The 14,710-nt window shown below is 41.0% G+C and overlaps 1 protein-coding gene across 1 annotated transcript in view; it reads left to right on the top strand.

Moving 5' to 3' along the window:
* rassf4a (Ras association domain family member 4a) overlaps positions 1 to 14,710 on the top strand; it is a 73,311-nt gene that overhangs the window by 45,604 nt on the left and 12,997 nt on the right. The gene's annotated exons all lie outside the window — the stretch shown is intronic.

Below are 14,710 nucleotides of genomic sequence, written 5' to 3'. Positions count from 1 at the left end.
CCAAAGAGAGGAGTCACAATAGGCACAAATAGAGATCAAATTAATCACTAACCTTTGATGATCTTCATCAGATGACACTCATTAGATAAAATACGGAAAGGTTCCGTATTTCACTGAAAGAATAAACATTTTGTTTTCGAAATGATAGTTTCCGGATTCGACAATATTAATGACCAAAGGCTCGTATTTCTGTGTGTTATTATGTTATAATTAAGTCTATGATTTGATATTTGATAGAGCAGTCTGTCTGAGCGATGGTAGGCAGCAGCAGGCTCGTAAGCATTCATTTAAACAGCACTTTCGTGCGTTTTGCCAGCAGCTCTTCCCTGTGCTTCAAGCATTGCGCCGTTTATGACTTCAAGCCTATCAACTCCCGAGATTAGGCTGGTCTAACCGATGTGAAATGGCTTGCTAGTTAGCGGGGTGTGCTCTAATAGCGTTTCAATCGGTGACGTCACTCGCTCTGAGACTTGGAATAGTTGTTCCCCTTGCTCTGCAAGGGCCGCGGCTTTTGTGGAGCGATGGGTAACAATGCTTCGAGGGTGGCTGTTGTCGATGTGTTCCTAGTTCGAGCCCAGGTAGGGGCGAGGAGAGGGACGGAAGCTATACTGTTACACTGGCAATACTAAAGTGCCGAATAGAACATCCAATAGTCAAAGGTATATGAAATACAAATGGTATAATAGAGAGAAATAGTCCTATAATTCCTATAATAACTACAACCTAAAACTTCTTACCTGAGAATGTTGAAGACTCATGTTAAAAGGAACCACCAGCTTTCATATGTTCTCATGTTCTGAGCAAGGAACTTAAATGTATTGCACTTTTACTTTCTTCTCCAACACTTTGTTTTTGCATTATTTAAACCAAATTGAACATGTTTCATTATTTATTTGAGGCTAAATTGATGTATTACATGACGTTAAAATAAGTGTTCATTCAGTATTGTTGTAATTGATGCAACATCTCAAGACATCAGTCAGGAAGTTAAAGTTTGATGGTAAATGGGTCTTCCAAATGGACACGGACCCCAAGCATACTTCCAAAGTTGTGGCAAAATGGCTTAAGGACAACAAAGTTAAGGTATTGGAGTGGCCATTACAAAGCCCTGACCTCAATCCCATAGAAATTTGTGGGCAGAACTGAAAAATCTTGTGTGAGGAAGGATGCCTACAAACCTGACTCAGTTACACCAGCTCTGTCAGGAGGAATGTGCCAAAATTCACCCAACTTATTGTGGGAAGCTTGTGGAAGGTTGCCAGAAACGTTTGACCCAATTTAAAAAAAAATAAAGGCAATGCTACCAAATACTAATTGAGTGTATGTGGACTTCTGACCCACTGGGAATGTCATGAAATAAATAAAAGCTGAAATAAATCATTCTCTTGTGAAAAACTGAGTAAATATATTTGGCTGAGGTGTATGTAAACTTCCGACTTCCACTGTATATGCTAGAATGGGCCAATAGCTTGTGCTTGGCTCTGTCCACGTTCTTGCTTGTTCTTCCCACAATGATTTATCTGCGGTCTATCTTGGTTGAGTTGTCCAAAAGCAAGCGCGTTTCCTGGTCTATCTCCTCCACTGCGAAAGGGGGAACCGAGTCGGTTGCACAACTGAATGCATTCAACTGAAATGTGTCTTCCGCATTTAACCCAACTCCTCTGAATCAGAGAGCTGCCTTAATCGCCATCTTCTGCAAAGTAAAATCTAGCTATGGTAGCTAGCCAGCTAATTTAACTAACGTTCGCTAACAAGTTGAACAGTGTCTGACACAGGTCCAGGAAAAGTGTCAGACTTAGCTAAGGTAGCTAGCTAGCGAACCTTAGCTAGCTACCATTATAGACACTGATATAGTTCGCCAGCTAACCAAACATCAACCAAAAACCTTACATTTAGGTATATTCCGTGATAACACGTGGTAAGCTAGCATTATCACAGCCAGAGATATTAGCTCAGGAAATGGCTAGCTAGCTGACGGTCATTAGCTAATTTCTAAGCTAACTACATAATTATGATAGGACAACCTGAATGACCACGAAATTAATCATTCGTAACATTTGTTATTTACCGTTTTCACTGTTTCCAGTCAGCCAAAACACCCTTAGTCTGTCAAAATAACGTTAGCCGTTTTCCACTCAGTCACACTAAAAGACTTGCAAGTTACCGGTTACAACAATGCCACATCTCGATACTTGCTCACATTCTGCTGGACTCCACGCGCTGCTAGCGGGAGAATTAACCCACTGGCTGGGTCAAATGTCCATAATCCAACCTAAATAACCCAACACCAACAACCCGACCTGGCTGTTTTTACAGAAAACAACCCAACATTTTTGAAGTGTTACCTACATCTCAAAGCCATTCATGTAAAAAGCCTTGACCTGGTGTACACATATTTCTCTCTCCTCAGTTTGATTGAAGGCCTCAATCTGTATTTTTGTCTTGTAACTGATCGCTTCTAGAAAGAGAGAAGGAACAACACAAGATACAAAGGAGCTAGCTTTATTTCCAGGGTGTTGATGCATCCTCCTCACAATACAGCATCTTCCAACACCACTGGTAGGGTAAGGGTATACTTCTGAAAAAGTAAAGTTTTGCTTTGATGCCAAATCAACTCATGTTGTTGCTACCTTAGATGTTGTACTAACTAACATGCTACTGGACCGTGAGACTAGCATATTGACATGTATTAAAAGAGAGCAACATTTTCACCTAAACATATAACTGTTCAGGCAAATCATTAGTTAGCTAGCTAGCTATCACATTAATTGTGCAAAAATATGATAGCTAACATTAGTTAGCTAAGCACTAGCCAGACAGTTGTCCTGACAAATTGAAACTAGTATCAACAAAATGTGTTTCAATCTATCCCATAAAACATGACATTGCTAACTACAGTAGGCATCATTTAGCTAATCAAATGTTAAAGTTCATTAGGAAGTTTAATTAATATTTAGACACTTACCGGACAACTTTAGTAGGTACAGTGCATTTGGAAAGTATTCAGACCCCTTGACTTTTTCCACATTCTGTTACGCTACAACATTATTCTAAAATGTATAAAATAAAACAATTTCCTCATCAATCTACACACAATACCCCATAATGACAAAGCGAGAACAGGTTTTTAGAAATGTTTGCACATTTATTTACATAAGTATTCAGACCCTTTGCTATGAAACTCGAAAATGAACTCCGGTGCATCCTGTTTCCATTGATCATCTTTGAGATGTTTCTACAACTTGATTGGAGTCCACCTGTGACAAATTCAAATGATTGGACATTATATAGAAAGGCACATACCAGTCTATATAAGGTCCCAAGGTTGACAGTGCATGTCAGAGCAAAGACCAAGCCATAAGGTCGAAGGAATTGTCCGCAGAGCTCAGAGACAGGATTGTGTCGAGGCACAGATCTGGGGAAGGGTAGCAAAACATTTCTGCAGCATTGAAGGTCCCCAAGAACACAGTGGCCTCCATCATTCTTAAATGGAAGAAGTTTGGAACCACCAAGACTCTTCCTAGAGCTGGCCGCCTGGTCAAACTGAGCAATCGGGGAGAAGGGCCTTGGTTTTGGAGGTGACCAAGAACCCAATGGTCATTCTGACAGAGCTCCAGAGTTCCTCTGTGGAGATGGGAGAACCTTCCAGGAGGACAACCATCTCTGCAGCACTCCGCCAATCAGGCCTATATGGTAGAGTGGCCAGACGGAAGCCACTCCTCAGTAAAAGGCACATGACAGCCCAATTTTAGCATAAGACTGCAACATAAAAAACTGTGGAAAAAGTCAAGGAGTCTGAATACTTTCCAATCGCACTGAAGCTAGCTAGCTAGATAGCTTGGTTTCCTTTTTCCAACAGACATTTCTAATCCCCCTGATTGGTCATCAACGGTTACTGATCTTGGAACACAGATAATTGTTGTCACAGGTTTCCCACATATTGAAATAGAATCTTGAGAGAACTGCCAGAAAAAAAAACTCTTTCAAACTGTTTGCCACTAAATATTTTCGTTGCCAAATGTTTGCCACAGATTTTCCACTAGTGGAGCATGTGGGGTAATGAGTAAGATTCTGTGTTTTCACATGCAAAAGTGATTGCTTTTGAGATTTATCTGCCTTCCCAATGAAAATTAGTTAGAAAATTCTAACATTTATTTTGTGGAAAATAGATGTATGTTGTATGTTTCTGGATGATGCACCATGCTGCCTTGTTGACAAAATGACAGAGTGGCACAGGTTACTGTTGGATTTGAGAATGGCGCTCCTCCCTCCCCGCTTTTGCCCGACAACGTAACTGGCCTGCCTATGCAAGTGTATTTTGGAGTGACCGAGGAATGAACCAATCACATTTTGACTTGGAATGGGTGGGACCATTTTGAAAAAAAGTAAAGTGACTACTGACTGAGAGCAATAGCCTAGTTTTCCCATGCTTTTGTTGTATTGAGTGTGACAATGGAGGTGGCTTTAGCAGGTGTTATCGAGGAGGAAATTGTGGCTAATTTGTTAGCATCGCCCTTTTCAAGATTAGCTTTCAACAAGAAATTAAATGTTATGCAGAGGGGGAGGCCAACACCGTGGATGACTGGGTGTGAGAAGACCAACAAGCTGCAGTGTTGGGATTATTGTCTACTCTTCAGCACCGGCAAGATATCAACCTGGGCCAGTACTGGTTTCAAAGACCTAGCCAGTTTTATGAAGTCAGTTCTGTGCCACCAAGACTCAACTTCACACCTGCGAGCTACGGTGAGTTCAAAAACATTTGAGGACACGAGTAGACCTTCGGCTTAATGAGTAGCAGCACAGAGAAGCTCTTTCTCACAATGATAAAATACTGCTTTCTCAAGTCTTGAGGAAATCTAGAGCCCAACTTTGATCTACCGTGGCTCAAAACTAAACTCACACAGTGATGTACTCCAACTCTGACTTCGAAAGTAGGAGCCCGGCCTGTCTTCTCCACTTTCTCCAGAATTTAGAAGCGGCTGAATAAGAGTATGTACCAACTGTATCTGCTTATCTGTCTGGTCTTGACCATTCTTGTGTCCACTGCCTCAGTTGAAAGGATAATCTCCGCCCTGAAATGGATCAAGACTTACTCCAGGAACACCACCAGACAGGCCCGACTGTCAGCCTTGGCTTTGATCTCAACCGAGAGTACTACTCTCAGATATAAAATCAAAGGACAAACTACAAGACCTTGCCATTGCCCATTTCATGAAGAAGGACCGGAGGAAGGATTTTGTTTAAAATTATCATCATCTGTTGAGTGGCACAGATTCTGTTGCTATTAATCTCTTTGATATAATGTGTGTGAAACATTGTTGGATTTGAACATAATCACTGGTTATTTTGTGTGCTGACAGTGCTAAAAGATGTTTGTAATGGGAAGTAACAGCTGGCTTCTTCATTTTGTGTTGGAATTGCTAAATGGTTTACATTTTTGTATTGTTACGATTGGGGTCTACTGACTTATTTTCGAGTCAATGGACTACTTATTCTTTAACATTCTTATTCTTTAAGATTCTTGAAGGCCTCATAGGTTAAACTTAATTACAACTATAGGCTACATTACTTTTGAATTGGTGACACTACACAATGTTCGTAACCAAGCCGCAACTTCTCCAGGTGCGCAATATTTTCTGTGTGGAAGACTTTCACACACACACACGCGCTATAGCAAGAGAGCAGGGAGGGGGCAAAAAAGTAGGCTATGCGCCATTTTCATAGTATTGACATCACTTTTACGGTAGCCTATCACACAACTAATGTGTAATGCAAATGAATGATAACTGAGTGAACGTTTGCCTACTTCCTTTAGTAAGCTACACACGGTCTTGGTCCTACTACTGTAACATACAAAATGTTTTTGTTTTTTTTAAATTAGGCCTATCTGAAATGCAGCCATACACAACAGCTGTAATCTTTGACACAAGAAAGCACACGATGTTGAAGAGAATCCTCACAAAGACTGGTAGCCCAAGATGTGCTCATTAAAACAGAACACAATGCAACCATCGATTCAGGACCATGGACAGAAGGCTACCGCTAGTCAGCGCCATTTGATGGATAACGTTTGATGCGCTACCAATTTCAGCACCACTGTAGGGGACATCCAGGGCTAAACTTATAGCACAACCATTTAAGGTACATTGGTCATTGTCCATATACCCATCAAATAACGCAAAGCTGTATATCTATCAAAAGCAATTAGACCAGCAAAAGCAAGTAATGACATTAAGAATCAAAGATAAATAGAAATTATGCATAAGCATAGCCCTAAACTGTACCTTACATTAAAACTTTTGCCAAACCACCAGTAGGCTTACACGAGGGAAAACCAATGAAAAAATTATTCTGGCATTGCGGCCAGGGTGATAAAGGTTGTAGCTTACCATTTAGAAGAGTTGCAGCCTCCTCGATGCTGTGTTGATACTCATGAGAAGTTTTTGATTTCATTCTCCTTCCTGCCAAAATATACTTGTCAGGTCCCTCTCAAATGTCAGCTGGACAAGCTGGGCTTTTCATTGATTGTAACATTGTAACATGCTCTGTGTTCAGAGTCTGTGTTTATCGAATACTTTCTTCGGGGTGGAGAACAATTTTTTTGCACATTGCTGTCGATGCCCCCAAAATGTTGTTTCAGTGCCAACAGCACAGTCAGCATTGCTGACAAAGGCCCGCCATATCTTTGAGGAACAATGAATGGGGTCCATGTGTTGTTGCTGGCTGTGGTTGAGATTTCACTTTGCAAGAACGTGCCAGCCACAATACACTCTGCTTCCACTAGCTCAGTTTTGGTTAGATCCAACAGGTCGTCAGGTGCTCGTGACCAGGGTAACCAAGTTGCTTCTTGTTGGTCAGCAGGTGGCGTGGGGGATGGGTGGGTATAACATTTGATGCTAGGCTCCTCAACCTCAGTGGTCAGGCCTGCAGGTTGGCTGGTGAGCTTGTCTGCCCTTGGCAGTGACCAGCCATTTTCAGATAGGTCTATTAATGCTGATCAAAGCTTAGGCAACAAGCAATAAAACATAACGAAGCTAGTAGCTACTAGCTGGCCTATTATTAGCTGTAAGCCTAGCTGTCTGCAAAAGTGAACAACTTGTACCCCTCTGTAAGAAAAAAAACCCACCCTGGGATCCAATGAGCTTCCTAGACAAGGTAATGAAGGCGGTACCTTATGACATTGAATGGCTAGGTGCCCAGTCAGAATGCATTTGGGAATTGTACCTACTATATATTACATCTCCCCTCCCTCACCCCTCTGGGTGTGCCCTCAGGTTATGAGGGCACACCCAGCATATCAAATGAAATCACATTTTATTGGTCACATGCACGTGTTTAGCAGATGTTTTTGCTCCGACAGTGCAGTGCAGTGCAGTAATATCTAACAAGTAATATCTAACAATTTCACAACATATACCCAATACACACAAATCTAAGTAAAGGAATGGAATTAAGAATATATAAATATATGGATGAGCAATGTCGGAGTGGCATAGACTAATATACAGTAGAATAGAATACAGTATATACATATGAGATGAGTAATGCAAAATATGTAAACATTATTATAATGACTAGTGTTCCAATTATTGTAGTGGCCAGTGATTTAAAGTCTATATATTAAGGGCAGCAGCCTTTAATGTGTTAGTGATGGCTATTTAACAGTCTGATGGCCTTGAGATAGAGAGACTGAAAAACAGCTTCTATCTCAGCTTTGATGCACCTGTACTGACCTCGCCTTCTGGATGATAACGGGATGAACAGGCAGTGGCTCGGGTGGTTGTTGTCCTTGATGTTTTTTTGGCCTTCCTGTGACATCAGGTGCTGTAGGTGTCCTGCAGGGCAGGTAGTTTGCCCCCGGTGATGCGTTGGGCAGAGCGCACTACCCCCTGGAGAGCCCTGCTGTTGCAGGCAGTGCAGTTGCTGTACCAGGTGGTGATACAGCCCGACGGGATGCTTTCAATTGTGCATCTGTAAAACTTTGAGGGTTTTTGGTGCCAAGCCAAATTTCTTCAGCCTCCTGAGGTTATTTTCCTGGCACCACAGTCCCAGAGCCCTTACCTCCTCCCTGTAGTCTGTCTTGTCATTGTTGGAAATCAAGCCTACTACTGTTGTGTCGTCTGCAAACTTGATGGTTGAGTTGGAGGCGTGCATGGCCACGCAGTCATGGGTAAACAGGGAGTACAGGAGGGGGCTGAGCACACACCCTTGTGGGGCCCAAGTGTTGAGGATCAGCGAAGTGGAGGTGTTGTTTCCTACCTTCACCACCTGGGGGCGGCCCGTCAGGAAGTCCAGGACCCAGTTGCAAAGGGCAGGGTTCAGACCCAGGACCTCAAGCTTAATGATGAGCTTGGAGGGTACTATGGTGTTGAATACTGAGCTATAGTCAATGAACAGCATTCTTACCTGGGTATTCCACTTTTCCAGATTGGATTGGGCAGTGTGCAGAGCGATGGTGTTTGCATTATCTGTGGATCTATTGGGGCGGTAAGCAAATTGAAGTGGGCCTAGGGTGACAGGTCTGGTAGAGGTGATATGATCCTTGACTAGTCTCTCAGAGCCCTTCATGATGACAGAAGGGAGTGCTACATGCGATAGTAATTTAGTTCAGTTACCTTTGCTTTCATGGGTACAGGAACAATAGTGGCCATCTTGAAGCATGTGGGGGCAGCAGACTGGGATAGGCAGAGACATAGCCTCTGTCCCATTCTGCGCCTTCTGGCAGGACTGGCAGCGCTACATTGGCAAAAACAGGCAAGGTAATTTGTCTACTATTTCTTATGTTTATGGAGAAGCAAAACTGGGGGGGCACAAATTACATCTGGGGCGGGGGGCAGCTGTGCTGTCTCTGTGTGAGTTGCAGCCTGAAGCACGGCTCAAGCCTGTTTGATGTTGTCATCAAAAAGCATTGCTTCTCCTGCAATAGATTGCACTAGAACGGTCCAACTACGCAATATAATGTTGTGCGCATTAAGTGATGCTCTGTTTGTTTTTTTCTTGATTTTTGAATTTTGCTGTAACAAATCTGATATACCAGAAAGTACCTCTTGACTTATTCCAAAGTGAAAACATGTTTTTAGACAGTTTTGCAAATGTATTAAAAATGAAATACTTTGCACCTTTGGCAGTGATTATAGCTTTGAGTCATTTTATGTATGCCTGTATCCGCTTTGCATGTCTGGATTTGGGGATTTTCTCCCATGCAAATTTCTTCAAGCTCTGTTGAGTTGGATATTTTTATTTAACCTTTATTTAACTAGGCACGTCAGTTAAGAACAAATTCTTATTTACATTGACAGCCTACCAGGGAATAGTGGTGAATTGCCTTGTTCAGGGGCAGAACGACAGATTTTTACCTTGTCAGCTCAGGGATTCAATCCAGCAACCTTTCGGTTGCTGGCCCAATGCTCTAACCACTAGGCTACCTGCCACCCCAGGGAGTGGCAGTGAACAGAATGTCTTTCCACAGATTTTCCATGGGACTCGAGTCTAGGCTTTGGCTGGGGCACTCAAGGACTTCTTGGTCTGAAGCCAGAACTTTGAATTCAGGCTGTAACACAACAAAAAAGTGGAATAAGGGTATAAGAACACTTTCTCAAGGCACTGTACATCCAATAGTCATGGTTCGCCACAGTCTCAAACACTGAAATAATTTTTGTAAGGACCTGTAGTTGGATTCCTTGCCAAGTAAACCGGTTGTGTGTGTGTGTGTGTGTGTGTGCGCACGCGCGTGTTAGCGTGCATGATTGGGTGGGTCCGTGGGTGCATGCGTCATGTGCATGTGTGTTATTGAGTATGGGTGCATTGTTACTTTAAGCTCATATGACCTGAACAGGTGATGTACTTATAATGCCCTACATACATTGTTGATGGTAGTAAAAGTGCCAGTAGACTTGTCTGTCTGTCTGTCTGTCTGCATGCATGCCATTTGTGCATTATCAGACCCCCTTAGTGTGTGAGCAGTGTTGCGAAAGTAGCATACATAGCTTCTCTATTATTCTAACTACATGTTCTGGTAGCTTTATGCTGGTTGAGTTTATTTTAAAGCTATGAAGGTAATTAAATATAATGAATTCATTTGATCGTCATGTGTAACTTTTACAGTAATTATGACATCCTATGCCAAGGTTTGCTTGCTGGCAATGGAGTAGGGGTAGAGGTCATTTCTAGGACTACAGGACTAGGGTTATGGATTAAGGGTTGTTTCTGGTCGGAGCCACTGTCACACTGAAGGTTCAAGCCATGGAAGAGATACATCAAGCTAAAGTTTATGACTGTAGCTACCCCTGCTGGTTGCCACTTAAGCAATAAAGCCCAAGGGGGTGTGGTATGTGGCCAATATACCACAGCTAAGGGCTGTTCTTAGGCACGATGCAACGCGTCATATAACTGGTAAGCAACATAATTAGAGCTGTAAAAATACATGTTTTGTCATACCCGTGATATACCCCGTCTATCGGCCAATCAGAATTGAGGGCTCAAACGACCCAGGTTATAATGTGAATTATAAACTGGGTGATTCCAGCTTGAATAATGATTGGCTGACAACTGTGGAATATCAGACCGTATACCACGGGTATGACAAAACATTTATTTTTACTGCTCTAATTACATTGGTAACCAGTTTATAATAGCAATAAGACATCTCGGGGGTTTGTGATATATGGCCAATATACCACAGCTAAGGGCCATATATATGTATATATATCATTGATTTAATAAAGCCACATACAAACATGGTCTCTTTTTTGTTTTCTTGAGTAAGGCAGCTCCAAAATGCAGGTGTTTCAGCCTAGCTCAGTGTTATCTGTGGTGGTGGGGCTTGCCAGCAGAAAATACGGAGCGTTGCGCCGTGATTGGCTCAGTGTTCTGTCACTCATGGGGACACTGTCACTGCCAAGTCTAAGTTTAGAGCTTGAAACTTCTTGCCCCTTGGGTGCTGCCATAGAGTTACACTAGAAGTGCCCATCCAAGAAGGCTCAAGGTCATTGGCCACAGATAAAATTATGTCAAATCACGTTATATGTACAGTAGCTTTGATTGGACTGATCATGTAAACATCATACTTTCACAATCTTAGCTAGCAGTCATCATCATGAATCAAGTCAACAATCTACTGGCAAATCCTTTTTAATCCATGTCATATGAAGAGAAATTATAGATAAAATGTACAGGTGCTCATCGGCAATTGGACTTAAACATTACACAACAAATCGCAAATTCAACAATGAGTGGTTTGGAAGGAATCAGTAACAGTGGCTAACTGCAAGCATTGCAAAACAATAACTAGCCTGCTATTCAGTGGAATGGCTGTGTGGTCCCAGATCTGGGATTAAGGGGCTCTTTTACAATTTTAAAATTATAAACATTTTAACATTGGCCATGCTGTCAATGAAGCACGATTTGTGCCACGCTCGTGAAAACTTGACTTCAGTGAGTTCAAGGTAAACGGGATAGTCGGAAATAAACAAGCTCCGAATGGGAAAATTCGTTTTGAACGATAATCCAACTCGGAATTGTAAATCTGGCCTCTTTTTAGAGCTACGACCTGAAGACCAATGACATCATCATGATTTGACATTATTTTTTTCAGAGTTCTCAGTTGTTTTAAAAGCACCATAAATCCAGAGAATTCCAGACTTTGATGACAAAATTTGCCCCACGAAGGACCGCCGTGCCACCTTCCTGTTCAAGTGAGCACAGCACAAACAAGATGAGTCCAAAAATGTATTCTATGCTGCTGCATAAATGATGTAATATCCCTGGGAGATATGTATACTGTAGCTAAGAAAGTAATACTAAATGTATGTTGTGTAGTAAGATGTTAGTAACCCATGTGCCTCACCCTAATCATTTGGTCTGTTTACCCCTCAATTTTGCTTACTGTTCTGACTTGGTGGTGCACATGCAGCCTATAACCTGTTTTAGAGAAATGTAATCATCAAATATTGTAAGAGCTTTCATTGTCTGACTTGGAATGAAATAATAGTCATCAAATAAAACAAATTAAATATACAACAACTCACATCTTTTATTGAAGTAAAGAAATGTGAATAAATTATGGTTAATAAGTGATAAGGAGTATAATGGGCAGTTACTACAATCATGGGACTTTATTGTGTTATTCTGTGTTGTTACAGCATTCAACCCACATAATGCAAAGTGCATTTAATGTTGTTGTTTTTTTACTGAAGTAAATTAAATAAAAACTACATTTTGTTCAATCGAACTGACAGCGAACAGGCCTCAAAAAGCACTAATCGCTCAGCACTATTTATCAGCGGCACAGAGAACAGAATCTCAGAAGTAAAATTTGTTTCAGACAGTGGTTGAAGTGGACTGAAATGGGTGCCGGCACTCGTTTTGGGTGCCGGTACTGTGCCAATATTTTAACAGTAGATAATTTAAGGTGCCGGTACTCAGTACTGGTGTGTTCCGACCCAAACCAAGCACTTGTAACACATTTAGATTTATCTTGCTCTCAGTTTGGAATCTTTAGTATTGTCACGCCCTGACCTGAGAGAGCCTTTTTATGTCTCTATTTTGGTTTGGTCAGGGTGTGATTTGGATGGGCATTCTATGTTTTGTTTTCTATGTTTCTTTATTTCTATGTTTTGGCCGGGTATGGTTCTCAATCAGGGACAGCTGTCTTTCGTTGTCTCTAATTGGGAATCATACTTAGGTAGCCCTTTTTTCCCTCCTTTCAGTGTGGGTAGTTATCTTTGTTAGTGGCACTATAGCCCTGTAAGCTTCATGGTTGTGGCTTTGTTTGTTTGTTGTTTTGTTGGCAACATTTTAAATAAAAAGGAAAATGTACGCCCACCACGCTGCACTTTGGTCCACTTCTTTCGACGGCCTTGACAAGTATTCCTAAAATATATTATATATAGATCTTGATGCATTAAATATGCAAACATGAAATGTGAAGTTCATGTCTATTGTCTACTTAAACCTGTAAACCTGTAAACCATTTCTCAGCCGCGTAGCCACCGCTTCACGCTGTCTGGTCTCTAGAGTTTTAAATTCCTACCATTTCAACGTGCAGCCACCGCTCCACGTTTTTATGGTCTCTATTACCGTCATCCTACTTGGTCTGATGTGAATTTCGTCACGAGGGGTTTTATACTAGGCCCGGGTTTATATGAAAATACAACTTCTCATTTAGAAGACTAAAATCACATTTTATCTTCCCACAAATAGTTTAATATTTAATCATAAGTTTTACAACATTTAGATGCAACTCTGACATATATTGTAAAAGCTCTTAAAGTTACAATGTTTACATTACAATGTCTTTCATGATATCACAAAACAATAAATGTTGGACATGATTATTCTTTAAATAGCCACAAACCATTCCAAATGTTTAGATTACAGAAATATTGCTTCATTATCCAATCTTGGATGTTACTGTACTACAAAATCTCTCTGTTGTAAACAAAGGGATTTTCAACTTCCATTTCTGCAGAGTGGGAGAGAGTTTCTGCAAGGTATTAAACAACCCAGCAGTTAAGTCATAAAACTCTGGTGGGAGAGAGGGGGGGAGCTGATCTGGCAGCTATGATCCTCACTCAAGAGGGAAGGTCATGACTCGGTCCTCATGAGAGCCAGTTTCATCATAACGCTTGATGGTTTTTGAAACTGCAATTGAAGAAACTTTAAAAGTTCTTGAAAATGTCCGTGTTGACTGACCTTCATGGCTTAAAGTAATGATGGACTGGCGTTTCTCTTTGCTTATTTGAGCTATTCTTGCCATGATATGGACTTGGTATTTTACCAAATATGGCTATCTTCTATATACCACCCCTGCCTTGTCACAGCACAACTGATTGGCTCAAACACATTAAGAGGAAAACGTATTCCACAAATTAACCTTTAAGAAGGCACACCTGTTGAAATGTATATGAACCTGGTTGAGAGAATGCCAAGTGTGCAAAGCTGTCATCAAGGCAAAGGTGGCTATTTGAAGAATCTCAGGTGGCTATTTGGAGAATATAAAATATAAAATCTATTTAGATTTGTTTAACACTTTTTTGGTTACTACATGATTCCATATGTGTTATTTCATTGTTTTGATGTCTTCACTATTGTTCTACAATGTAGAAAATAGTAAAAATAAAGAAAAACCCTTGAATGAGTAGGTGTTCTAAAACTTTTGACCGGTAGTGTGTGTGTATGTATATATTTTTTGTACCAACAGGGGTCATAAAATTCTAAATAAAATAGCTAAATGATCCTTGGTATGACCATCTTATGAAATAATGAGGATTTACAGTGCATTCACAAAGTATTCAGTCCCCTTGACTTTTTCCAGATTTTGTTACGTTACAGCCTTATTCTAAAATGTATTAAATATTTTTTCACTCATCAGTCTACACACAATAACCCATAATGACAAAGCAAAAACAAAGCATTTTTGCAAATTTAGACCGGTGGGGTCTGTGTTTGAACAGAGCCCGAGGACCAGCTTGCTTAGGGGACTCTTCTCTAGGTTTATCTCTCTGTAGGTGATGGTTCGTTATGGAGGTTTGGGAATTGCTTCCTTTTAGGTGGTTGTAGAATTTAACTTTTCTGGTATTGGCCTAATTCTGCTGGCGTTTTACGTTGTTTTTGAATTGAGATTGAATCTCAATTTGGTGTTTGTCCCATTCTGTGAATTCTTGGTTGGTGAGAGGACCCCAGACCTCACAACCATAAATGGCAATGGGTT

This window comes from Oncorhynchus tshawytscha, linkage group LG06, assembly GCF_018296145.1.
Source record: "Oncorhynchus tshawytscha isolate Ot180627B linkage group LG06, Otsh_v2.0, whole genome shotgun sequence".
Classification (NCBI taxonomy): domain Eukaryota; kingdom Metazoa; phylum Chordata; class Actinopteri; order Salmoniformes; family Salmonidae; genus Oncorhynchus; species Oncorhynchus tshawytscha.
This window is presented reverse-complemented; position numbering and strand designations above follow the sequence as displayed.